Source organism: Columba livia, chromosome 14 (assembly GCF_036013475.1).
Source record: "Columba livia isolate bColLiv1 breed racing homer chromosome 14, bColLiv1.pat.W.v2, whole genome shotgun sequence".
In the NCBI taxonomy this organism is placed as follows: domain Eukaryota; kingdom Metazoa; phylum Chordata; class Aves; order Columbiformes; family Columbidae; genus Columba; species Columba livia.
Genome location: NC_088615.1, coordinates 9051966 through 9079170, shown reverse-complemented (window position 1 = coordinate 9079170; position 27205 = coordinate 9051966). Strand labels below are relative to the sequence as shown.

Below are 27205 nucleotides of genomic sequence, written 5' to 3'. Positions count from 1 at the left end.
CCTTGGGAGGGGTTTTTTTCATGTTCATTTTGCTTCTGCTTCGAGGCTGTTCGCATAATGAATGTGTGTTGCTACATTTGGTCGTTGATTGTGTCATTGTCAAGGCTTCTAGTGCTCAGAAGAGATGCCCTTTCACATCTGTCCTTGTGGTAGTCACTGAATATCCTGCAACAGGAACTGGGACATATGCAGGAAAATTCAACTCTTACTGTCCGTAGCCTAATGAATATTAACTTTGATTCAACAGTGAACACTAGAGATCCTTGGTGTCAAAGCATTCAGACTCGTCCATCTAACATTTTCTAAAGCTCAGGAATCTTACCACAATGCTGGTTAATATGCTACATGTTTTCTAGTTTTGCAGTGTGGAGGAGCGTGTCACAAATAATTGATCTGGGATCATATTTTGCTTTTATTGCTGTGCAGCTAGAAAGATATACTAGCCACTGAATTAGACCCAGCTTTTGATTAAGATAATGAAAGAAACAGCAATAAATGGAGCAGAAGCAAGATCAGAGTATTGCTTAGTGCAGGTTACAGGATAAAGGCTCAAAAATGTCCCTTACAGGCCCTTTATTCTGAGGCTATTCCGTGTAAGGTCAGCAAGGACACGGTTTCTCTGTCTTCTCATGACCTGTTCTAGTCCAGCAGAGTATTGCATCAATCTGGAGATTTGGGGTGTGTAAGGAGAGTCTAATTGTATTCGTTCTTTTGAATATGTCTCTGGCTGAAGCATCTGGGATGGCAAAAGAATTTACCCAAGAGATTTGGTCCTGAGCAACAAACTTCCACCTAGATAAAAATCTTGCCAGAGTCAATACATATTGTGTGTTCTTGTTTGGGGCCCCAAATGAATAAATTAATAGATCAGTTAATACAAATATAGCATAAATGCAATTTATTAATCTAAATAAAAATACTGTCTAGAAATCACTAGAGAAATCCAAACCACTACCAAAAGACTGTTTGTGGCACCCTCTTATAATGGAAGAAAATCAAATGGATCAGAAATGCAAATTCGAAGCATGATAATAAGCAATGTTCCAAATAATTTGCCACAACATATAGCTGAAGAGAACTATAACTGTGATTGCTACTGCAGCAAGAGTTTTACAAGTTTATGGAACTCCAAGAGGAGAGCAGTAAAACTGTAATAATTTTTTTTTAATCAGACGCAGATTAGGAAGATAAAACTGAGCCCAAGGGCTCAATAAATGAAACCACAAGGACCCACCAAGTTGCTTTCATTTTGAAAGGATTTGGGGTAAGTGGCAGCTTTTTGAACAGGCATTCAGCAGTGAGAGAATGAATATTCAGTTTGCATTCAACCCTGAGTGTTCTGATGGTGTTTGGAACTGTTCAGGCAATGACCCCTGTAATTCAAGGGCTAAAATCTGCAAGCCATCACCACCAATGTTCTTCCTTTCATTCTTGTTTTCTGTTATTATTTTGGTTTCTGTTTTGTTCTGTTTGGGTTTTTTTGTTGTTGTTTTTGTGTGTGTGTGTTTGTTTGTTTTGAGGAGGGGTGTTTTGGTTTGGATTTTCTTGAGGCTCATGTTTTTAATCACGATTGGGTTGAGGGAGTGACAAAAAGAACATCACACGTTATATTTATTCTTAGTAAGTGATATTCACTAACACTGGATGCATCTACTGGAATATGGGAAGGTTCATTGGGACCTACTAGAGAACATACTGGGTGCAAGCATTTGGAAGATTATAGGAGCTCTAGTTTGCAGAGTTAACATAGAGTATTGTTTGTTCTTCAACCTTCAGAAAATTCTGATGGATTGTGAAATTTTAGAAAGTGATTGTGGGAAATCTTAAGTTTTTGTTGTTGTTTTTCTGCCACGCTTTTTAGAGGAACTACGACAATTTTGGAAACCTACCAAGAATGCAGCAACCATACCTTGTGTATAATAAAAATCTGCTTAGTCAATTGTGATGATTTCGCTAAGTCTCTGTGAATTTCTGGTAATTCATTACAATTGTAGATAGTGAAAATATATGTATCAGGTAACTTCAAAATGCAGAGAGATACACCTTTGTAATGAAGTTTGTGTGGGGAAAAAAAAAAGGACAGGAGTGATAGTGTTCTAACCTACCTATTCTGAGACCAAGGAAAACATCCCATTTTTCATCCTGATGGGTATAAAAGATGTTAAATCAAGATGAAAATATTATATTGATTTGCAATGTATTTTTGCAATGTAACGTGTTAAAATAAAGCTTGATTCTCATTTTATTTAGAGGTCACTATGAATTCCTTTTAAAACAATGCACGGATCAGCAAATTCCCTATTTGTAGTCTGCCATCTGTAAGTCTTACTGGATCTATTTAATTAGATTTCAGTGCAGCATCTGTAGCACTGGTAAATTCAAATAATTAAGCTTCATGATTTCTTGTGTATTACGAATGTCACAAAACTAGTTGCTGTAGAGCAGATAATTCCATTTAGTAATGGGAATTTCTGGCATGATTTTTTTCCTCATTTATAGCTATTAGAACTTTGGAAATTGTATAATTGGGTTGAATTTGAATTAGTTTTTGCTATAGGTTCACATTTTTAATACCTTTTTTGGATGTATCTTACTTTCTTTTTCTCTCCAGTTAAATTTTGTATGTTTTCTGTAAAAAACTCTTTATCAAAGCAGCTGCAATAACTCTGGTCTGGGAGTGGAAGAGGCAGAGAAGCAGAGCTATTGTGACCCATATGTAAGCTGAGCTGCGTTCATGCCAAAGCATAATATGTTTGTGCCAAGACTTCAGTTTCTAAATGGATGTCGCTAGATTACAATCTCTGTATCATTAAAAAAAAATAAAACTAAAAAAGGCAATACCTGCATTTTGGTCCCTGGTTCAAGGGTTGTTTTAATAGTTTTCAAGGTTTTTCAGTAGTTATATATAAAAGTTCTTTGAGTGGAGATTAAAATGTGATCTTTTGGTGGTTTCACTGTGTGGCAGTTGTTGGCACTGAGCCCTGGTGCCTTGCAAATGTAAAGTTGAAATGGTACATTCTAGGCAGATAAACTTTTTTTTCCAAGAAAGGTTGGACCAGATGATCCTTGTGGTTCCTTCCAACCTGGTATTCTATGATGATTCCCTCTATCTGTGCTTCAGACCAACTCAAAGCCATGAGGTAGAGGTTAACCCTGCTCTGAGAGGTTGGTTTTATCAGCTTGCTTCTATCATGGCACTGCGTAAAATATATCTATATATATCTATTTTAAAAAAGATCTAAAAATTCTATACCTAACCAAGGCTAGCAGCCTGACAGTTCTGGCCTTGGGGAACCCAGCATTGAGCAAGGGTGCTTCAGAGACCAGTCAGCACTGTTAATTAGTAGGCTGTTTATGATATTTTCAGTTATGACAATAAGGTTAATTGCTCTTGTTATGTGAGGCAGAAAGGAAGATGGCAACATCCTACAGACCTGGTTCCTTGCAGGAATCCTGTGGTCATTGTGTTGAATGGAGAGTCCTGTTCCATAGCATGTTGAGTTAGAATTTGGATACTGAATGAAGCAAACCTTAAGTGGCCTTTGGTACCCAAACGTGAGAGAAGCGTAGCTTAAAATCAGTCTTGTATGTTTTAGCAAATATCTGAAGATATTTGGTCTTGGTTATAAACCAGCTCTTGTGATCAGATTTCATTTTTGTTTCTAACTTCAAATATTTAGGAAATAATTGAAAATACAAGTATGAGGTACCATAAATGTTCTAAAGCTAAAACACAAACAAACCTTTTCCACATAAAATGTACTTATCTTTTGAAATCCCTTGGCTGACAATTTGATCTCCAGCTTTCTATGACTTCCTGTTTTATGATGTTTAAATTCATATAATTGAAAATAACAAGATTAAAACACAGAAGTCTGTGGAAGATATCAGTTGACAACGTAATTCAATTGGTCAAACCCTGACATTTGATACTAAGGATTATTTTAATTCAAGACTGATCTTTTTCAATGAAACTGCTTAATGAAATAGAAAAACTGGGACACTGACACTGAGTTTTGAGGGAGATGTGTGTGTCCTGCCCTTAACCAAATGAGTCAATGGAAAATTGGGCATTTTGATCGTATTTTGGATAGGACCACAAAGCTTTCTCACTGTTCTTGTGATGTAAAAGTGTCTTAAAGCATCCACAGAAATGAAAATATATTCAACACCCTTAATGAGGTTGGAGTAAGGGGCAACCATTACTCTTACACCTTATGCTATCTCTGCACTCACAAAGCGTGTTTCTAGTTCAGGAATCTGAAGAGGAGAGATGAGGTAACTTCTGGTGTTGACACTTTGCTGGGTGAAGGACAGAGCCAGTAATAGAATTTGGGTCTTTGCAGCATGATCCTGCTCTATCTGCCCTGCCTGGTTCTTTCAGCCTGCTGCAAGCAGAGGCTTTGCTGACCCAGCTGCAAGTGAATCTGGGGACAGCCAAATTTTACTTGAATTCTATGTTCTTCATGCAACTGCAATTAACGATTTTTTTCTTTCAGTTATTGAAGGTCACTGTACTTGAATCTTGCTGTTTATGTGGTAATTCTGTCAAGTGATGGAAGATTTGCAGTGATGCCTGTGGGAAATGTTGTATTTGTCAAGTATTTATTACAAATCCCTTGTTGTAATGGAAAATTAAGCAGCATGGGGAGCATTCTAAATAGGTATTAAGGAAAGAATTGGAACAAGTTAAGAAACACCATAGATACGGAAATACTGATGCTGACCAGCTCTTGAGAATTGCCACTAAAATACTCAGAAACTGTCTTCAGTGTCTGTTGGGGACAACTGTGAGTTGCTGACTGACCAGTGCTGCTGTTAGACTGGTACCTTGCCAGGATATTGCTTAAAACATTGAATATTAGGGTTGTGACTGTAGTTTTGTGACTTGTGAGCAAACCAAAGATGATGTGGGATCAGAAAAAAACATGTGCCCTACAGCTTTGATTTCCAGGGCAAGCTGTTGAATAAAAAGGTCAAGATAGAAAGAAGGTTGATTTTTATAAATGGCAATATCACTGGGTAGGTGCTTGTTGTGTAGACCACACATTAATCACACCATGCTGAACATTAAGGTAGCAGTCTCAACACTTTTAAAACAGTACTGTCTTTTCCATTCATTATTGAATTTAGCATTAATCTATCATTACCACTGGGAATTAAGCAGAATAAGGTACGATTCATAATTTCCATTTATACAAGTTACCAGTTTCCAAACCATTTCTAAACTAGTGATTGTTTTTCTTTCAAGGGGTTGTTTAATTCTATGTTTGTTTATTTTAAATATCTTCCATGTGATTTATTGTGAATAAGGGAGCTGACAGACTGGATCATTGGGAATACAGTGAGTGAGTTTGCATATCTGTTGAGTAGTAGCTTTTGTCAGATATAAACTATGATGTTTTGGGCTACTTCTTCAAAAAAAAAATTTCATTCTTTCTTATTGTTCCATTTACTTAACGATTTACAGATTTATTTTTTAATTAGTATTTTATTCTTCCTATACATAACTCAGATTGTAGTCTTGTCTTTTTCTGTCCCACACAGTTCTACAGGAGCCATTCTACAGAAGTTCAAATACTTTCAGCCCAATTCATTGCTGTTGTTTTTAAGTCAATGTAACTTCACTGAAATAATGAAATTAATAGAATCACAAAGCATAATAGTGGATTACTTTGATGAATCAGGTTTGGCCATTAGCCACAAATCTGCTGGTATAACTCCTATAATCCTGCATCTGCAGAATTAAGTAAACCAGTTATTTTTCAAATGCTGTGAAAACACAGATACTTGTATTTTCCTGAAGCTATAATGTGCTTTATTATTGTTACGTATTTGTGACTCTTCTGGAATCACATAGATTTTTTCGGGATTAATATGGATTCCCTGTTAGCATAGAAAAAGAGCATCATCAAAATTCATATGCATGTCATCTGGCAAGTAGCATCACTCAAGCGATAATATGAAAAAGCCTTTGAAAGCACAGAAAAAGCTGGTGTTCACTGGCATGAAAAAACCATCCATAATAGTCAAGCCTGTGTCTCTTAATCCTAATGAGTTTTTACAGAAGTTTCTGAAAGGTAACTGCATGTTTTTTCAGCAGGGGCTAAAAGGAAAATATTGATCAGCATGGTTAATGTAATGTAGTGTATTAAGACTTTTGGCATGTTCTAAGCATTAGGCTCTTTTGCTTATACCATGGTTTTAGCAGCATCCAGGCAGGTAACAAAAATGAAGATCAATAAAAGCATTAGAAATAAATATTCTCTTGGGTGAAGTGATACATTGTGTTGCACCTGAACAAAGCATAGGTTTGCAATATTGTTAATGAGAAAGCATGATGGGCCAATTGATAGAGGAGTTGTCCCAAGTATTCTGTCTTCAATATTAGAAAATTCTTTTTTTGTCTTTAGTGAACTAGGTAAAAGTCAGTTCTGTGGACTGCCTTGAGATATGGAAGTTCCCAAAATCACTGTATAAATATAGCACTGTCTCGTGACCAGTCATGGCCATTTTAGTATGTAGTTCAGAGTATATTTAGTTCATCAGTAGCTCAGAAATAATACCTTGGCAGCTAGCAATACAGAAAAGATCTTGTTCGTTGGAATTGGGGCAGACATCTCTCAAAGAAACAAGTGTCTGTTCCTGACTCCAGTGAGAAACGTGTACTGAAATGATTGAGTCCAGATGTCCAGAACCAGGTCTAGAACAAATGGCTGCAAGGCATCACAAGTAATGGACCATGAGTGCAGCCCCAAAAATTCAGTGCTCATCACAGACTCATGTAAAAATTTGTCTGTTTCTGTATATGTTGAACATTCAGTATCACACATATGAAATCAGTTGTGTATTTGTGCTTTGACTGGGGGGGTTGGACTAGAGACACCTGTATAATGTGATGATTCCATGATTCATGTCCTGATACAGTTGTGTTCAGCCAAAAGGATTTGGGGTAGTTTGTTTTTTGTCCTCTTACTGTGTTTTATAACTGTCAAATTGAAATCAGGTGGCGTTGACTACATCAGTGTTTTATGTATGGGTAGTTGTGACTAATGCGAGCCGATGTATTCTGTTACAGAACATGGCTCTGGAAGACCCAGATGATTCACAAGCAGTATTGCCATTTCTGGTGGGATGCAGGAGGGGAGAAAAAAGAGGCAGAAAATCTTCATAAACTGTTGATGGTCCCTTATAGCTGAAATTTGTTGTCCTTCTGAGTGGTTGCACAAACAGTTGTGATGCATGTGATTCCTGCTGAGCTGTGCTCTGTGGGAGTTGAGACATGGTGTTCTCTTTCAGTGGATGTGCCTGTCATTTTCTAAGCTTGATGCTTTTAAGCATTGTAGCTTTTAAGTATTAGGGTTTTTTTTTTTTTTATGTATGTCTGTCAGATTTATGGTGCATCATCTTTACATAACCATTTCAAGCTGGTTCAGCAAATGAAGCAAGGACGAAAAGATTGTGTTAAACTCCTAAACCTGGAGGTTTTGTTTCTAGTGATTCCTTTGGCAGGAATATTCACATGGACTCTTAAGTAGCCTTTAAAAATAACATTCCTATTCTACATATTCAGAGCTGCTTCCAAAAAATAGTGTGTAAAAAATGAATAACAACAAACAAAAACCAAAACAAAACCAAAATAAAAACAAACAAAGCCAACCAAACAAAAAGTGACAAAAAAAAACCCCAACCAAACAAAACTAAAACAAACAAACAAAGGAAGGCTGGATTGCAGGGCCTCTCATGCCTTTCAGTCAGTTGTTTTTATTCCTTAATTCTTCTGGTATTAATAGTTGAACCTAGAGATGGGGAAAATAAATGTATCCTGTTTATTGATCATATTATTTCACTTCTACTGTGAATTTCTATACTTTAAGGCATTCTAATATTTCTAACCAGGTATTGGGACAATTCTTGCAACCCTGTTCTAAAGGGGAGATTCAGCACTAGTGTTTAAAAATTGGATCGCTTTCTCCATGTGTTCTACTTTGACTTTTTTTGGTGAACAAAGCAAACATAGAAAGAGAAAGCAATACCAAAAAAAGTCTATGTGCAATTGCAAGTCTGGAATTCACTATGTTTTCCCTTGGCCTCCCTTTCCACTTGTTGCTCAGAGCTGCTAGAAAAAGAGTTGATTTCAAGGACAGCTGGCATTTGGAATCCTTTGAAAACTTGCTCTTACATCCCTAACTTTAGCCTTCTAAATGGTGTGTTATTAGAAAAGAAGTAAATCAAAGGATACATGTAGAAGAGCACTGAAAAAATCAGAGGAAACGGTTGTTGCACTCTGTGTGATCTGAAAAGCACGTAACAACTGATAAGTGATTTATGCTAAAACATGAAGTTATTCTGACTGTGAAAACAAGGTATTAAGAGCATGGTAATAAGGCGCTAAAAGCTTGAAATGGTGTGTAGACAATAAGGTGGCAGAATGCAGACTTGGAGAGGACTGAAGCAAAATAAGGATATAAAAATTTCATAGCCAGAGTGCCCAATTGTCCCTTACTTCAAGTCCCCTTTTGGCTGCTCTAGCAATGCATACTGACATTAAAATGCAAGTAATGTAAATGAGAATTGGGCCACAGTGAAGGGAAGAAGGGAAACCTACCACAATCAGTTACATGGAATAACTAATGAATTCTCAGCATGGATTAAAAAATGTCCTAAAAACTTGCTTTATTTTGTCAGGAGGCATCATATTTTTGTGTCTGTGCTCCATAGTCAGCTATCTCGCTGTTTTCAAGCAGGAAGCAGCTCCTTTCCCTCTTCAACATCTGGAACATGCTTCTCCCTAAGTATCTCCAGTCTCTTTTATTTTTCTCTTTAATCACCTTAATTTAAATTATTTCTTTAGCAATTAAAACTTGGCTGAACACAGGAACAAAAGCAGTAGGCAGTAAACACACAATAGGTCCTCTTCTCCCCATGTGCTTGTTTTCACAGATTCCTCTCTGTCATTAAAAGATGGATCAGAGCATTTTTTTCAAAGTCAGCATTTCTTTTGAAGCACAAAAATGTTTCATGGGTACCTTTTAAATGGTCCATTTTCAAGTGTCGATGTTTTCCAATCTCTGGAGCTCTCTTGGCCTTAGGAGGAAGAGAGGAGCACTGAAAAGGTTTTCGTCTTGTCCTTTATTTTGCCAGCTGAAAAACAGATGTCGTGGTAAACTAATTTTACAAAAGTTTTCAAATATTTAAGAATTTAATTCCACTAGGAAATACGGGAACAGATTTGCAACTTTTCAAGTACTGATGAAATGGCATTTTCTGTCAGCTCTGGTACCCTCATGTATCAAACGTTTCCTACGTCGGGATCCTGCGGTGGCTTTGTCGGATGTCACAACAGGCCGGCGGGTGGCTGTGCTCTAGCACCCCCATCAAAAGTCCTGTGACTTTACTGAGTAGAGCTGCCAAACCATGGCTTTCCCATGGGAAGAGAGCTCATACGTGGCTATTTAGGTGAGTGATGGGATTGAAGGAGAGCAAGGCAAAACGAGTGCTTTACAGCACGGTTCGTTGGGCAAAGGTAATGGTGTGAACCCTGACAGGCACAGTGAGGGATTTGCTTTCTGAGAAAAGTCATAGTTGCAGGAGCACTGGATTTCCTGGAAGACTATAAATTAAACCTGTTCCTGTAGCTTTGCTCGGTAGCAGCAAGTGTGAGATTAGATGTGCTGGGTTGTATTATTCTGAAATAATGTTCTATAATGTTTTGTTCTATTTAGTGATAAATGTAATTGTTTAGGAGGATATCAGTCACTTTAAACCCTGGTCACAGTCTCCTTAAAGAAGCACAGATTCTGTTATGTGTGCTTGCAGTCAGATATCCTCGATTGGACCATTTATTTTTCTCAGATCCCAGACAAGGAATGTGAACATTACTAAATGTTATTGCAAACCAGGAAAACGAAACAGCTATAAGATTTCAGATAGCTAGGACAGAGAGACCAGAAAAGGGCAGAGGAATAAGTAGCAACATTACTGTTATGCTTCTGCTCTGACATGTACAGAGACACTCAGCCTTGTGTGCTTTCACATTTGAGGCAGTGCAGGACTTGAATCTACACACTAACCTACAGGTACGCTTTCTATACTATTGCTGTATTACTGTTCCAAAGTCTCTGATGAGGGGAAAAATGCCTTAAAAATAAGCAATAAATTTTTTAATTTAAATGAGGAAAATTTTGTATCTGTTTGAATTCTGGGTTTTCACTGTTCAGTCTCCCATATCGCAGTGCACTGCTTTTAGTTTAGAATACCTTATTATAGCATTTTCAATAACAAATAAATATAAATACCTCATTATAATATTAGTCATGTAATCTGGTGACTTGGTTTGATTTATATAGTGCGAACTAAAGGGTGTTATTTGGCTTTTAGGTACCCACAAATGCATGCCTAGTCATGCTGTTTTATGTACAACACAGCTGCTACTGTATTACTGAGTTTTCCATCTAAGTGAAATCAATTTCTCCCACGTACAGCCTGATTAATCAGCCTGTACACAAAACTGAAATGAGGCTGGAACTAAAATCTACCACCCTTACCCATGACTGGACTGAAGAGTATCAAAGCAGGTGAGAGCAGCATAGTTGTCACCTAAGGGCTAGAATAGCAACTGCAGGTTTTAAGTGTCACTCGTACTATGTTAAAGCCATCCATCACATCTGCATAGATACAAGTTCTTATCCCACTGCCTTGACTTTTTCAGAGCTATTACAGGGGGCATTTTATGAAGAAGACACATGCAGGCATTTCAGTTGTGACATTCTGGCTGTGACCGTATCACAGAGAAATTAGCAGTTCCATAGAGAAGGTTCGAGTCTGGGATTTAGAAAACTGGCTTTCATTTCTTGTCACTTCAGCTTTCCTATACGACCAAAGTCACTAAATTACTCTGTAGCTCAGCTTACAGATAATATACCAGCATTTGTGAGGCTTGCAAAGATCACTGTGATGTGGCCCCATAAGTACCACGAGTGACTCTGACTCTCTGGAGAATTCAGTTTTATCCTAAACTGAAATATCAGCTTCTAAAAGTGCTAGGACTTTTCCCTGACCTTTCCTTTCCATGCTTCCTTCTCATTATTCTTCTCTTCCCTGTTTATCATTCCATAGTTAGCTGAAATAATCAGGGTTCCAGCAGGAACACCTGCTGTGATTAAACTGAAGTACCATATGTTGGCTCAGCAGGGCAAAGTCACCTATAAACTATTTTCATTTTTTTGAAGGGGAGGACAGATCCTACTTTCAGGGAGCAACTTGTATGGAAGGGGGAGTGAGAAAATCCATCTTTAATTGAATTGGCTTAAGTGTCCGTACTGCTAGGTAAGCGGTGCAGCGATATTTCAGTCTTGATATTTCATTACAGAATTTTGCCAGGCTGGTGATCTTTCAGTCTTTAACTGAGCTAAAGACACACTTAAAATGTGATTAATCTCATCTAACTTGAGCTAGCTACACTATAGTTGCATTTGAGCCAACTGGTTAAACTTATTTTGCAGCCACTGGAGTGAAGCAGACAATTAATTCTCGGATGTGATTCACCTGCCTTTATTTGGGTAGCTGTGTTAGAAAGATGAATCGTGCCTTTTTCTGCCTGTTGACTAAAGGAAACCTAGACAGCTAACTAAGATGAATCCAACCTTTCATGTCAATATCCGGATATCTTCTGATACATCAGAATTCTATACCTCAAGCAACATATAGTCCTGAGTGAAACAAGAGTTTTCGTATTAAAATGCCACCAAATCTTACCAAGTCCATGCCTTTGGCTTGCAGAGTTGTACTTGTAACTTTTCTATGACAGACTAGAGGTGAAATTCTTTAAATACTGCAGTATTCTATATTTTAGATATGGTAAAGCTGTTTGGGAGGAAAAAAAAAAAATCTTTGTGACACTTTAATGGATTTTTGAAGAATTAAAAGAATGCTTCAGAAATCAGAAGCTGGGTTGGGAAAATATACTTTACTCTTAAAAAGTTAGGATGGTGAAAAGTAGAATTCATTAGTGTTATAATCTTTATGTTCACGTGCTTTGTAAACATGTAGTTTTATGGTTATGTTCCATATTTCTAAACCATCTGGAGAGTAAAAATTTCAAAGATTTTTTTTTTATTTTATTTTCATTAATGTGTCAGAAGTTTGCTTTAAATGCTTCAGGAAGAGCAATTTTCTAACATAATGAGCTTGAAAGTAAGTTTTGACAGATTGAGTCCCCCATTTGTCTAATAAGTGGCGTTCTGTAATCCAGTGCATGCAATTGCTGCTGAGAATTTCAGAGATCTGATTTTCTAATGTGCAGAATGACATTTAAAGAGTAGTTTAGTTCTTATTAGGACATTATGTGCTCTTTAAGAACTGAATTCACTCTTCCCAATTCACCCTGAAAAGAATAACAGATTTTAGCAGTAACAGCTTAGAATATTTTTATTGAAAATCCTTGTTCTAGTGTATTCCAAAATCAGTTTACCTGAATGTCTGATTATATGTTTATATTCATGAAGTAAAAATTAAAAGCAAAAATAATTTCATAGTGGTGGTTCTAATGTAAATGAACAATCATTCAGAAATGGCTGTTGTGAAGTTTTTCTTCTAGAGAAGGCCAGAAAGTAATGAGCTTGGAGCAGTGTGTTGGAAATCAAAATCCACAATTGAACATGTTCCATCACACAATGAAGGACATTTCGGAGATTCCAGTCAAATCGAACCAAAGCAGTGAGCGTATGGGTCAGCTGGTTTGTCTTTGAGGTTTATGCTATTGCTCAGAGATAGTGTAACTATCTTAAAGTGCTGTGCTTTCTGTGCTTTTATAGATAAATTAGTTGCATAGAGCCAGTTTGAGTGCCTGAAGACACAATACGGTATATAAGAGCACCAGATACTTGCAGAAGGTAATTTCTTTTTAAGATCTTATTCCTGGAGTCATTTGGTTATATCTGAATCTCATCTTTTATGTTTTTTAAGACTGTATAGAAAAAGTTAGGAACCCACAAGTCAGAAGCTGCTAGACTCACACATTCATTTTTCTTAAGGCCTTGATCTTAATTGGTTTTGTGATTCCTTTTGAATCACTGTTTGTTCTTTTTTGTAGAAGCCTCTCTCTTACTCTTTGAATGTTTGGAGTTAGTAATGCTGAAAGCTCATACTGCAGTCCCACCATCTCATGAAAAATATTGTATCTGTTCTACTGCATATAGTATCTGGAAGCCTTAACAATTTGCAGACCCTTTGCAAAAGCCATAGTGGATGGTCTTTGTAATGATAATCAGAGCAAGTATGGGGCAAGACTACTTTGAAAAAGCGTGTTATATTTTCTCCTTTCCAGATCTCATATGTAGAGGGATCTAGGTGTCAATAACAGCTAAAAATTTAAAATCACTCAACACCAAACCCACAACCTTTGAGGAAGAGTTAAGTTGCATAATCTGAAAGAAAGGTTTCAGTAAAACTGTTAACAGATTGAGATAGCTATACCAGGTGGGAAGGAAGCTCCCTGAAGACAAAGAACATTTTGTTGGATCTCTAGGAGTTTTGTATCAATCTCACAATACATATTTCCAAATTCTGTTATTTTGACAGGGAAGCCTCATTCTACATGGACAGAATGACTTGGAGGAAAATTTGAGGGGGAGGTTTCCCTTCTTAGGGAGCCATCTGGTTCACAGTTTGAAGCTTCCTGCTCTACTCTCCAAGTTGTCTTTAGTTGCAATGACTGTTCTATATGTGTCCCAACACTTGGATCATAGTACATGTGGTAGTTACTGTAAACCAAACAGAAGATAAATGTGTGAAACTTCATCTCAGAATTTTGATTTTTTTTTTTAATATTTATTTAATATTTATTTTTAAACCATGATTTTAAAAGTTTACTAGGAAACATTAATTTAATCAAAACGTTTATTCTGCTTTTTGGTTTGTTTTTTTTCCTGCCTCATAACACACTGAAGTATTCTTTTGGATTATTTTCTCCTCTCTGCATTGAAGAGATGTGCCTCAATAGACTCTTCAAGTCATAGAAGTAGCATCCCTATCCCTGTGAATAGTCTTACAAAAGCTGACGGTTACTTATTGCTGAATGTAACAGTTGAGAAAGGAAAGGAAGTACTTTAAAAATCATTCCAAATGCTTCTGTGCAACTCTCCAGCATCTTGAGTAGCTTTTGAGTGTTTCTGAAAGCTGCATGCAGTTGTCCTATTTATTGCCTACTGCAATTAATATTAATTTAAAAAATTTTAAATGTGCTATTTATAATAGGTGGATTATTAAAAGTGAATGGGAGTTGTCCACCATGACCCAGGCTTTTTTTCCAGCATAACAGCAAACCTTTGCATGGTCAATAGAAAGAGTTATTTGGCTCTCTTAAATTCTCAGTTTAAATTAAATTGGATTGTGGAAACAAGAATCAATATTTTAAATAGTTTACTTAAAAGCAATGTGGAGATCAAAAAGATGCTTTAAAACAGGTCAGATATGTTGAGAGTACTGTGCTCTGTGCTTAGTCAGCTCTCAGCAGCACTGCTACCAGCCATGGTAATATTTATATAGCTCCAAGGGACAGCAGGACAAGAATGATGTCTTTGAAAAGAGTTTTAGAACAAGCTTTTGCAACTTTACAGTTCTGAGGCTATTACAGCCGGAATGTAACTTTTTTTGGGTAGAAACCCCAAATTTGCTGGGGAGCTGAACAGAATGAATCAGTTAGTAATCAGATTTAGCTGTAATGAAGATGAGAAGGGATTGCTCTGTTCTCTTGAGCACAGAATTTAGCTGGAGCAGTAAGATGGACAAGCTGTTCAGTCTTATTGTTTGCATTTCTATGGGGCTAGAGGCAACTGAGATATATTCTCAACTAATTTTCAGAATTTAGTGGCAGCTCTTGAAAAGCGACTTATCAGCCCAGTCTCATTCCTACAGATCATCATTACAGTCCCTCTTAAACCTTCCTCTGATGGAACTGAAAATAGGAGGTGCAGCTGAATGATTAAGAAGTGCTTGTAAAAATACTGAAGAGGTGTGTGCATATATATACATAAAGTAACTTTTCAAGAGTAGAATCTTGTTAGAGCCCAGCAAGAAAGCTGAAATAATTTGCATGTTTTTTCCTGTAGAATATGACACGTAATTTCTATACAGTATTTCTGAAAGTGTATTCATCTTGTTTGTAATTAAACTTGAAATGTTGATGTAATTGCAGCCTGTGCTACTTGTGAAGTATAAAACAACCTTGCTGTGTGTTGTTCAATGGGCAATTTAGAAAACTGCTAGTTGAGTCTAAGCATATTGCTGCAAACTCCACAGGATGCAGAATATTCCCGTACCAGGGCAGGAGAGTAAATCTGAGGATGCTGCAGAAATACAGAGTAGGCTACAGCAGTTCTTAGATCTACTGTTAGTGTTTCTACTCTAGTACTACTAAGGGTGTTGGAAACTTCCTTGAGTACTTAAAGATTTCCTTTGCTGTATACCATTTCACTCAGAAAACTGCCACATGCCCAATAAAAATGATTTCTCCTTTGTGTGCACATATACACATTGATCAAAAAAGGAAAGCAGGATCTGTGGCTTCCATACGCAGTTTCAAGGCACTTCGGTGTTAAGCTTCCGACTTCAGCTCTCAGTGACATTAAGCAGCTTTCCTACCTGAATTTGCTACCTACATTCTGGAGAGATATACCTTTAATCTGTGGTTTCATTGAGTTTCACAAGGAAAAGGATCTCCCTGAGTCAGCAGTAGTAATTTTTTTCCCAATGAAGAAAGCACGGCATTTAGCTTTTTATACTTACATGGAGAACAGACTTTGTTTCTCTGAACCATAACCTCATGCAGGCTTTCCCGGCAGAAGCTGGGCACTGCCTTATTTTCTTGGGGGCAACAGTGAAACCTTATTATATCTTTTTGGCACAAACAATAGTAAATTCATTATGTGCATAGGTGCTAGGTCTTGATCATTGCAGTCCTTGGGGATTTGTGTGGGAGTTTAAGGGGCACAACTGACTCCACCATTTGATGGATAACATGCTTTTTAAGCAGTAATAATTAATGAGTGTTAAAAGTGATTTAACATGACTTGAAACCTGGTATCAATATCATCAAAGATGTATACAATTTATGAAAGAACAAACCAAAATGATGCACAACACTAAGTGTTAAGGTGATAGTATTTGTTTGGGCTCACTTTGCAAAGAAAAAAAAAAGAGAATTGTCCTCTTTAATAACATTATTATTTCTGCTTACTAAAGTGTTGTTAATAAGATCTGAATAGTTTTTGAATACATGCTTATTTGCTGAATCCTCTGAGGGAGCAAAACTTAAAAGGAACTGTTCAATTTGAAAAGTGACAAGCACAACTGACTGGTATGTCTGTCTGCCAAAATTATTTGGCTTCAGTTAGCTTTCTAAATGGGGTTTTTGCAGTAGTGTCATACATAAGAAATGATTAATAGAATGAGAAAATGAGGAGCTGGAAAAAAAAAAATCACAGAATCATTTCCTTCCCTTGTGTTATTACAGGGTTGAAAAAAAATCTGAGACTTCCTACAGCTGTTAGAAACCATTGCAAAGAAAGCTTTTTGCCCTGCAAACAGCATCATGAAAAGTAAGCATTAAAAAGCGTTGCCATTTTAGCAGCATCTTTTGAACATTAAGTCCCTCTTCTTGTATGTTAAAGCCTCAGAAACACTTTCCTTTATAGTCTGGGAGTTCTCTTTCTTTGAGGTGAGGATGAACCTGTGTTTGTTTGATCGATTTTATGTTTAAGGAGATTAACATATATTCAGGATAATGAAAACCATTTTAAATACACAGTGCATCTTTGTTGTGATGAAAGGCTGATATTAGCTTCCTGCTGAGGTCTGCAAAACCAGAGCTCTCCAATTTAACAGAGCTCAGAGACATGCTGGACTAACAGTATGGTATGTTTCTTCCTTGCCATGTTGGTTTGCTGCTTTTTTTTTTTTTCTAACATAATTCCTGTTTATTTTCTTTTGCCACACAGGGACTCAAAATAGGATTCTGTGATACAAATTGTAAAGCTGTGAGGTCAAGCTCCTGTGCCCTTGTTTATTTATTTATTTTCAACATATATTAAAGCACTGGCAGAGCTGCTGGAGTAGAATAGAAATTAAATTACAGACATGTTGCAATTCTTAAGTCTAGCTTCAGATGCCTGCCTTCAGGTCCTCGCGTATTCAGGCTGGAGGAAACAGAATAGAGAGGAATTGTCTTTTTATGTTGCTTTAAAAAGATTCTTTAATATGTTTCTGTAGAGCATCTGTGTCTCTAACATAAGAATGATGATTATGATGATTTTTTTCTTATTTTTTTTTAATTTTTGGATGTTCATGCATCTTTTTCTACATGAGCCTTCTTTTTCTGTTACCAGTTTCTAGTAAGGAAACGTTTTATGGGATGCTTGCAAATTTCATTCCTGTGTAGATCCTGTGGCTTAATGTTGTCATGAAGTGATCAGAAAAACACTAAAGACAGTAATGTAAAGATACAGACCTTTCATGTTAGACCTAGTAAACATTTTCTGTTATCGGTTTCACAACAAATAATTGAATTAAAATAGCTCAATTCATTACTGAGCGCTTTTGAAAGTGCAGGGGGCAGTTGCCTTAGGGGACGTGGACAGCTACCTTAGGAAGCACCCAAGTTATCTGGGGTTTCCAGCATGTGGTGTAGTCGACAGTGGTGGCTTGTCTTGAGTGTACCCCCTGTCCTGACATTCCGCCCTGGACAATTTTAGATGCCAACGTCTTCTCACTCTGCACCGTGCTGGGAACTGGGCACTGTGGAACTTGGGTGGGCAAAGGGAGCTGATGAACTGAGCTGGCCACTGGTGAGAAATGTATGGGAGCAACAAAGTGTGTTTTGGAGAAGACCATCAAGACTATCAATATATTGAAGATAGAGTCACTGGCTTAAATTGTATTGAAGGAACAATTAAATTCTTGAAGTTTTTGCCTACCTGTTGCTTTTCTCATTTGATAATTAGTTAGGACTGCATGTCAATTAACCACCCTCCTCAGTGCCTTACTCTGCTCAGTTCTTCACTGAATACCATCAAATCAGCAAAGCTGTTAGACTCAGCTCTGGTGGAAATGGTGAAGAATTTTAATTAGAATTGATAAAATTGTTTTGTTATAGACATATTGTGAATTGTTAATATACAACCAGCATATTGGTACATTGTTATAATTGTGCTATATAAATTATAATTATATTATCTACATTTTACAAATGAAATTATAAAAGTTATCAGGGCCTGTAGACTTTCTAGAACTACAATTTACTATCCAGAGCATCGCTTCTGTCTTTAGAGCTTTAGCAGTATGATTTAATGCAAATTTAGATAATGCAGAGTCATGAAATACCTTGATTTTTGGTCAATCATGGCACTACTTAATAGAGCAGAAAATTAGTTACCAGAAATTTAATAGATCTGTATAAACCAACATATTTCATTACTGTATGTGTGAAACATTTTCTTACAGGCAATTACAGAACTTAAAGAAGGAAGAAGCAGGACTTTTCCCTTTTTAAAATTCTTAACTCTGATATTTAGGAGAAAGCAACATGACCTTGTTGTGTCAGGCTCATCAGGCTGCATTTCAAATTGGGCTGTGATTATTATAGCTGGCTTCATTCATTATTAGTTCATCTCTTCCATCAAAAGCATTTGTATATATGCCTGGTCTCGAGCTAAATTTCAGCCTGTCATCGTCATCAAGCCAACTTCTATTTTGATAAAATCAAAATAAATTGGCAGCTGTTTGGTGTCCATTTTCAGCGCCTTGCAACATGCTTGTGAGATGATGCCATCCATCTAAATCAGCCCTTTCCTCTAGTTTTAAATGTATTTTTAGTATTTAAGGCATTCAAACACTTTTTGCAACTAACTTTTTGGAAAATCCTCAAGTAGCTCAGACAAAAGGCTGAGCAAATCTTTTTGCTCTGCAAAATCTCAAATAGAGCCCAACACAATGCAGAAGAAATTAAAAGTAACTATTCCTTCAGTTAGGAACAAATCTTCTATACAAGCCTCTTAGGCAGAGAACACTTACAATTTATACAAAGCCACTCTTTTTAAAGAGCTGGAATTCTTTTTACCTCGTATGCATTATCTCTGTGTGTGTGTTACAGGAAGGGTTAGGGCTCATGGGCAATAAGTCTGTGCTGTGTGAGGAACCTCATCAATATGGAGTAATAGTGAGTTTCTGCTCAAAATAACTTAGTCTAAGTACACCTAACCTTTATGGTGTCATTGCCCTTAAAAATATTTGTCAATTAATCATTTTTCTGCCCTTAGCCTTACTTAAAAATTAGAACAAAATATAACAGAGGAAGATTTCTTAAAATATTTCTTACAGATTTCTGAAAAAAATTCCCTTTTAAATCATAGCTATGAAATCACTTTTTCAAGCTGTGGTAGCTGATATACTTGGAAAAGTTTTCCTTATGTGATAAAGACTTCTGGTATCAGTAAAGTCTCAGTAGAATTTCCTTTTTCTTCTTATCTTTCTGACCATTAATTTTTTGAATCAGGTGGAATGTGTTCTTATTTTTCTTGGTGGATAGATTATAACTTTTTTCTTAATGAAGTCTTCTCTAACTATGAATCGAAGTATTTCTTCCAAATATTCTGGCAAGCCAAAACATTCACGTTTTTTAAGGACAGCAGATATAGTCTTTAGGAAAAGGCATATTATCAAAAATATTACTTTCAATCAAAGTGTCTTTTTTATAGAAACTTTTCAACTGGTCTAACTGTGCAGTACTTCAAGCATATTAATGTCCACAGTTTGAATTTGAGGGTAAAAAAGCATCCCCAAACTTTGAAGCAGCTTATTACCCTGTTTCCTGAGGACTGAATGCATTCGACCACTGTTTATGTTTATGAACTTATTATTAAATGGACTTCCTAGGAAAATATTACAAAGGTAAATGCACTGACAAGGGTAACTAAGGCAAAACTCTGCCTATGTTTCTTCAAGGAAGCATTTCATAGAAATTATGTTCTCAAGTATGAGGAAAAATCATTATAAGAGGAATTTCATTATTGCTGAAAAGAATATAATGAATTTATATATGATGGAGAAAGATGGTATCACTCATTTGAAGCCTCTGTTAATGCATCGGTGACTTTACCATTTCAGCGAAATGCCAAAAAAGATGCATGTTATGAACCCTGGTGTCTTTATTACTGCAGCGTATTATCCTGGCATATTCTTTATTGAGTAAGTGCCATTGAGCAGAGCCAACACTTCGGAGTAGAATTCTTCTTTATTTGATTTTTTTTTTTCTTCAACGTCTTGCCATTTGGTTCATTCCTCTTCAACTCCCTCTTGCTTTGGATTTGCTGTTCTTATTCCTCACCTTTTTCTTTCCCATTCCTTTTATAGCCTTATTAGTATTGTTAGTACTAGTTAAGTGATGTTCATTGCTGAGGGAGCTGGGTCTCTTTAGTTTGGAGGAGACTGAGGGGTGACCTCATTAATGTTTATAAATATATAAAGGGTCATATGTCAGGAGGATGGAGCCAGGCTCTTCTCAGTGATAATCAATGGTAGGACAAGGCGTAATGTGTTCTAAATGGAACACAAGAGATAAATTAAGAAAATAAATTAAGAAAAATAATGTAGTCTCACAATGTCTGCATATTAAGCACATGGCACTGTTCAGAATGTGAACTTAAGGGCTCTGGATCATAAAGTGATTATTATTTTATCTTACTGTATTTTGATGGAGTAATTATAAATTCAGAGTAGACATACAAGTGATGAGGATAACCATGTTTTCTGCAACCTCAGATTATTTGGCTGAAGAAAAAGGTTGGGGGTGGGTGAGGAGCAAATAACTTGCCTAGGAAGTTGTTGCCAAGCTATGACCTAGACAGCTGTTTGAGAACTCTTGCCCATACTGTGATTTCAGAGATGATAAATGTGAAGCAATTAGCACTGATTCATGCTTGTAAGTGCTACTTGAAGGTTCAGTCGAGGAGCTGTGCTTTTGTATGATTTTGTGTAAGTGGTGCTTCAGCATATTTAATAAGGTCAGTTATAATACATGTTTGAAAACTGCATAAATGCAATCAGGAAAACATTTCTGATTGCATGAATAATAGTTGTTGCACATACTTAAAATGCAGTAAATTATGATGTGATATAAATTGAGCTCCAGAGACATTTTCACATTAATAAACTTGAAATCTCATATATTTTGACTAAGTATTCTGATTAAGCAGGCATTTGAAGAGAGTGAGGAAGGAATACCCAGCTGTAGAAGAAAAGGCAGTTACAGATGTCATAAAACCAGAGGCTTAAAGCTTGTTTAGAGTGTGTCTGTTGATTGCTCTGGAGTTTGTTTGAGCTTAATCAGCAGAGTCCTTCATGGAAATTCAAACCCGAGCTGATGACGCAGGATGGATGGGGTTTGTGCAATTAAAGTGTAGGTGTTGCTTAGGAAAAAGCATGATAAATTATAAAGAGTTCTCTCCAGCAGCAAGATTATGATAGGCAGTGTGTTTGTCCCTTATTCTCTCCTCCTTGCAGTGTCAGTGAAGGTAAGAACATGTGTGAGGAATCCTTTATTTCAGGGGCTTAGATTGGCTAAATATCCAGGTGAGAATAGAGACAGGGGCAGTTGGAATCACAATATATATGAGAGAAGTGAATGGAAATGTCATATGCTAGAAAAGAAACATTATTGCTAACAAAAACCCTACTGCTCTACTGATTTTATGACTCGATGGAGTAGATCTGCATACCTGAAATGAGAAATTGCTAAAGGGATTACTGGGAACCTGGTAAATTTGTAGCAGCTTTATAAAAAACAAAACAACACAAATCAGATGTTTAACTAGCCAGCACTAACAGTTATTGTTAGGAATCCTGCAATGCCTTTCTGCAGATGGTTTTATTATTATCTACTGATTCTTGTCCTGTTTGTACCACTTGAAATTGTGTAAGCATCTGTCTATTACACTAATGAGACTTCTATGTGTTGTTTTTTCTTGTGTATGAATGATATTCCTTTCGAGGTTTTGCTTGAAACAATTGAAATATGAGAATACCTTCTCAGTGCAGTTACATGCTTTGCTTTATTCTGGCACAGGTACATCAGGCTCATTGATGGCTAGCCAACCATCACAGGGTAACTGTTGTAAGCCATAGTAACATAGGGCTGGCAAGAGGTAAAGTTATTTGGCCAACTATTTTGCTCCAATACCTGTTCTTTTCCTGACTAATATTTATGAAGTGTGTTCCCTCACTGAATATTCCATATGTTGCTCCACAACTTGCACATGTGCTTCACTCTTCTTGACTTAAATTTCTAGTGTCTAGTCAGAATCTTTCTGCTGGAATTTGAGGTTGTCTCTTGTTTCCTATTTACGTGAATAGAAAGAACAGATACTTCTGCTCTCTGTGTTAATCTTTTGGGGACTGTTTCTTATCATGCCTGCAGGCTGCAGGTGTTATGGGTTACTTGAGAGGGCACAGTATCCATTTTTCTCCATTTCTCTCCATTTCCAAAGTGAGTGTCAGTTTCCTTTACTTCGACTCATTTACTGACCTTTTCCATTATCCTGTTACATTCCCCAGCTTTCACTCCTGGAGCAGTTCCAAAGGCCCATTGAAGAATTGAGTGTCCACAAACAAGTTAATATGGTTTCTGGTTCACTTAAATTTCCTTCCACTTGCAACTCCTTAATTGCCGGTTATTTATGTTCCCCATGTCCTTTTGATATGCATGTTAAATACGAAATTTATGTACATAGAAGCCGTTCTTGTATGTTTTGCTGCATTTAAAAAAAAAGACAGTGCTGAAATTTCTTGAGTCTCATCAAGGGAGGAAAAAAGCAGAAGCTGTAGGACCTGAAGGACCAATGTGTTAGGTGAGAAGAATGTAGGGATGAAGATGATGAATGTGATTTCATACGTGGATGAGAGCTTAAGGAACTCTGGAGAGTAATTGGCTTTGTGCTGAGGCTCTAAAGAGAGGAAAATTGCATTGACTGAGACTGAAAGTCCCTTCAGTTTCTCATTCAATTCCAACCTTGTACTCTCTGGGCCAATAAACAGATAAAGAAGAACCAATAAAAAAATGAATCAGGTTACAGAGAGAATCTGTAGCTGGTACTACAGCTGCGGTTGCATCCTGTCCTTGCGTCACAGATTCATAGATTGGTCTCGAGCAAAACCATTCACTAAGGCTATTGAAAAGACAAAAGCTTCTGCTTTTAATCACTGCCTGCTGAAGGGATTGACCTTTGGCTTTGCTGAGGCAGGACAGCTGCAAAGAAAAATGCAGGTTGGAAATTTGTTTGCCTTCATGTTTAGGCTAGTTTTCTTCCTCACTGCAGGCCATAGCTGGCAACAGGTTTCTCAGAGACACTCAGATGGCTCTTGGCCTCTTCACAATCAACACACATTTCAGATGGTGTCAGCAATTCTACAGGTGCTGGGTTCTCTCACTAAAGGCCTCTTCTGCCCTCTGTTAGCAGAACTGTATCTTCCCTGCATGCTCCATAAAGAACGAGGGTATCCAACTTAATTTCTGGCTGTTTAGATTAATTCAATTATGACTCTGACCCACTTTCTGTCCTTTGAGTTTGAATAACCATTGACTTAAAAAAAGCCAACAAAAAACCACTGGAAATTGTGTGAGTATATTTATGGGCAAAGTTCTGTGTATATATGTATATATATATATATATATGTATATATTTTTTCTCTGTTGTTACATTAAATTTCATGACTACAAATCTTTGTTTGCTTAGCCTGCTGTATTTTCCCATGCCACAGTATGATGGCAAAGCAAAATGCATCTATGTAAACAGAAAAATATTCATTAAAATGGAAACCTTTAAGTTAGAATGTGTTTAAAGTCAAGCTTTTAAATGCTGTGAAGTGCATGTTTTGTACACCAGTTACCAGCGGAATGTGTAGCACACTTCATTCAGGTGGATAGCTTAAATTTTATTAGGTCTGGCAGTTCTTTATTTCATTGCTGATTAGATGACCTATGAGCAGTGTAGCATGTCACCCTTACGTTGGAGAAGAATTGGCACCGCCTGTGGAGTTGGATTCAATTGTTGGGACGTGTGAATGTCTGCTTGCAAATCCTTGGCAGAGATTAATAAAGTGCAGAGTTTCTTAAAGAGAATCAATGGCAAAGTGGCAGATGCTATTTTCTTTATCGTTTTTTGGGGGGAGGATGGGAAGGGGAAGTTGCATTTTCAAAGTAATGAGTATTATAAAGAATTGTAGACATCTAACAAGGGATTGTGAAGATTGGGCGCATCTTGAGTTCTTCTGGGTGGTGGGTTCCTGCTTAGACTGAGGCTTGGAGCCTCAGGCCCAGTCCTGCAATGGGTGACATTGTGCACAATTCCCCTTAATGCTGGGAGCGTCATGAACATGGAGTGATGATGGGTTTACAAGTGTAATACTTTATTTCTGGTTTTAAAACATTTTAAGTATCTGTGGGTGCCATTCTATCTGGGTTTTTCCATTGATACAGTCCCTTAAAATGGTGATTTTAGGAGAATTATTTAATGGCAGCTCTAGGGAAGAATGAATGTAGCAAAGCTTCACTACCTTCTCTGGGATGTCCATGACACAGCTCATACACATTTCTGGGAAATGCCCAGTTGCTGTAGGCATGAGCCACTAGTTATGTATGAGTATTTTGGGAAGAAACTGGTCCCTAATCCTGATTTTTAAAATATTGTTAAGATTTTGCTTTATTGGAAAAAAAATGCACTTTTTCTGCTATTAATATTAATTTGTTGCAATAAAACTTAGAATTATAATTAAACCTATCATGCTACTAACATACTGTTACATATAATTTACATTTACTGAAGAGTGATCAGGTGTTTGTTTCTCATTAACATTTCAATGCAAGTTCAGGTGTGATGTTGCTCTTGGGAAAATCTGTTCTTTTAGACATGTGTCCTAAGACTGAAAACTATATGAGAAGGGAATGAGAGACCCAGCATTTTCAACAAAATAATTTCCCTTAGTGCCCATGAAAACCCTACTTGCTTTTCAAATCTTGTTCTAGCTGTTTTAAATTTTTAGACCTACAAGACAGTCATGCTATTCAGCACTTTTATAGAATTGAAAAAAAAAATAAAATCCCACAATCACCAAAAAATAGAAGCTATTGATATGTCAAAAAGTGTTAATGTAATCCACCTACATGTACTTAATTTGGTCTGCTTAATTCTTCTCACTTTTCTCCTACTCCTCCAACGTTTCTGAAGAGCTACAGGGTATGTGGCCTCATATATACTCCTTTGCAACTCAGGTCCTGATGCGGCTGAGGAGAGTATGGAAAGTCCATCTTTCTGAAATGGACCCAGTGTGACATTTTCCTATAGAGTTATATGCTCCCCTAATAATAAAAATGTTAATTTTAAAAACAATTTCTCCAACAAGTATTTCTCATATAGAAGTTATACTGGAGACTCCTTAGTGAGTCCAGCTGGTGTATGAGAGAATTTTGTCCAACTTTTGTTCTAGAAATGATACTTGAAAAAGCAGTCTCATATTTTCTTGTACTATGGTCTTTGTGGTCATTTAGTTATTTCTGTGGGATCACTGAGTGCCTAATAAATTAGAGTTCAAGGTAAGTGGATAAGAGGCAGTAGATACAGGAAAAATCTGGTTTAGATGCTTAATCTACCCTAGCAAAATTTCTTGAAAAAGATCTGCAAAAGCATATAGCATTCTGATTGGCGGGTGTATATAGAAAGCAAATGGAAGGAAACCCTTTTCATCACTTGCAGATAAATTTAGCTGCAACATAAAAATATACTGTAGTGGGGAGAAGGAGAATGTACGTTAAGAAGCTGAAAGACTGTTTGGGAAAAGCCATTCTAATCTGAAGAACACAGTTTGTTCAAGGGAAAGACAGTTTTGTGATTTCACCCATTAGGTTACATATTTCATTTCTTTTCTTTGTATGACATGTACAAGTGTAATAAATGAAACTGATTTTATTATGGATATTAAATGTTGCTTAAAAAAAATATTTTTCATTTGGATCAACATACAAAATTATTTCTGATTTTGCTAACAGCTGAAATCTCTTCTGTAAATTTTTTCCCATTAAAATTTGCTGCATATAGAAATAGAAAAGGCGTATATGGAAGAATGAAGTGATTAAATGACAAATTGTGTTGCTTTTTTCTAATAATGGAATAAGTGAAGGTCCTCAAAAAATGTGGGATAAAAAGATCAGGAGTTAACTCCTTTTAGGAGTAACTGCCTTTCTAACCTTTATCTAAGTAGTTTTTTACATTTCCTTCCTGTAAATCACAAGTTCATTCAAATAAAATTCTTTCTTGCCGGAAGGTATCTGTTGCCACAGAGCTGTTACCAGAACAGGAGGGGATTTCCTATCCAAACTGTATTGAGATAGACAGATGAGAGTGGGTCAGTAATTAAGGTATCAGCTTGGATGTAGCATATCTACCTGATGGCCTTGCTCCAACTCATTAGGGTGAATGATTGGTGCAGTTTCACAAGAAACTTTTCAGTAGAATTACTGCTCCAAGCAGGTACAGGCCGCTTTGCAGAGGTAAACCTGCCCTTCTGTGGTGACGTGGGGGGCGTCAATGAATGGGACCCAACCCTGATTACTTTAGTATTAAAAAAGACTGACAAATAGGTGAAGATCATATTAATGAAGTGTACAGATGATGCTGAGCAGAAAAAACTGCATATACAATGAAAGCTGTGAACATACCGAACAGGGACTGAGAGGGTAAAAACCATACAGAAAATAACAAACGGAGAGCCTTCTGTGATACATCCAACCAATACCTGTGGCGGGAAAAATAAAATTTAAAAAATGCAGTCATGATTAGATAAGACACAGTGGTGGCAGTGCAAAGCAATTGAAGTAGAAATGCAGAACAAACACTATAGAATTTCAAGGTTGGCTATATCTCCATAATTGCAGTGTAAATGGGGTTGCTCTGACTAACATGGTTTCTGGTTTACCCATCTTCTGTAGTGAATTAAGTTCTGCTGCTTAAATATTTTCACATCTAAGGGCATATTAAATGGTCCTTCCTTGAATTGTGTGCACTGAACCACATAGTGCATTGTCCTTCAGGAGTTTCAAAGTAATCAGAATCAAATCCTTATGACGAGAAACTAATGATGACAAGTTTCTGAAGGAGTAAAA

At 36.8% G+C, this 27205-nt stretch overlaps 1 protein-coding gene across 3 annotated transcripts in view; it reads left to right on the top strand.

The window, feature by feature from the left end:
- SPOCK1 (SPARC (osteonectin), cwcv and kazal like domains proteoglycan 1) overlaps positions 1-27205 on the top strand; it is a 277816-nt gene that overhangs the window by 25558 nt on the left and 225053 nt on the right. The gene's annotated exons all lie outside the window — the stretch shown is intronic.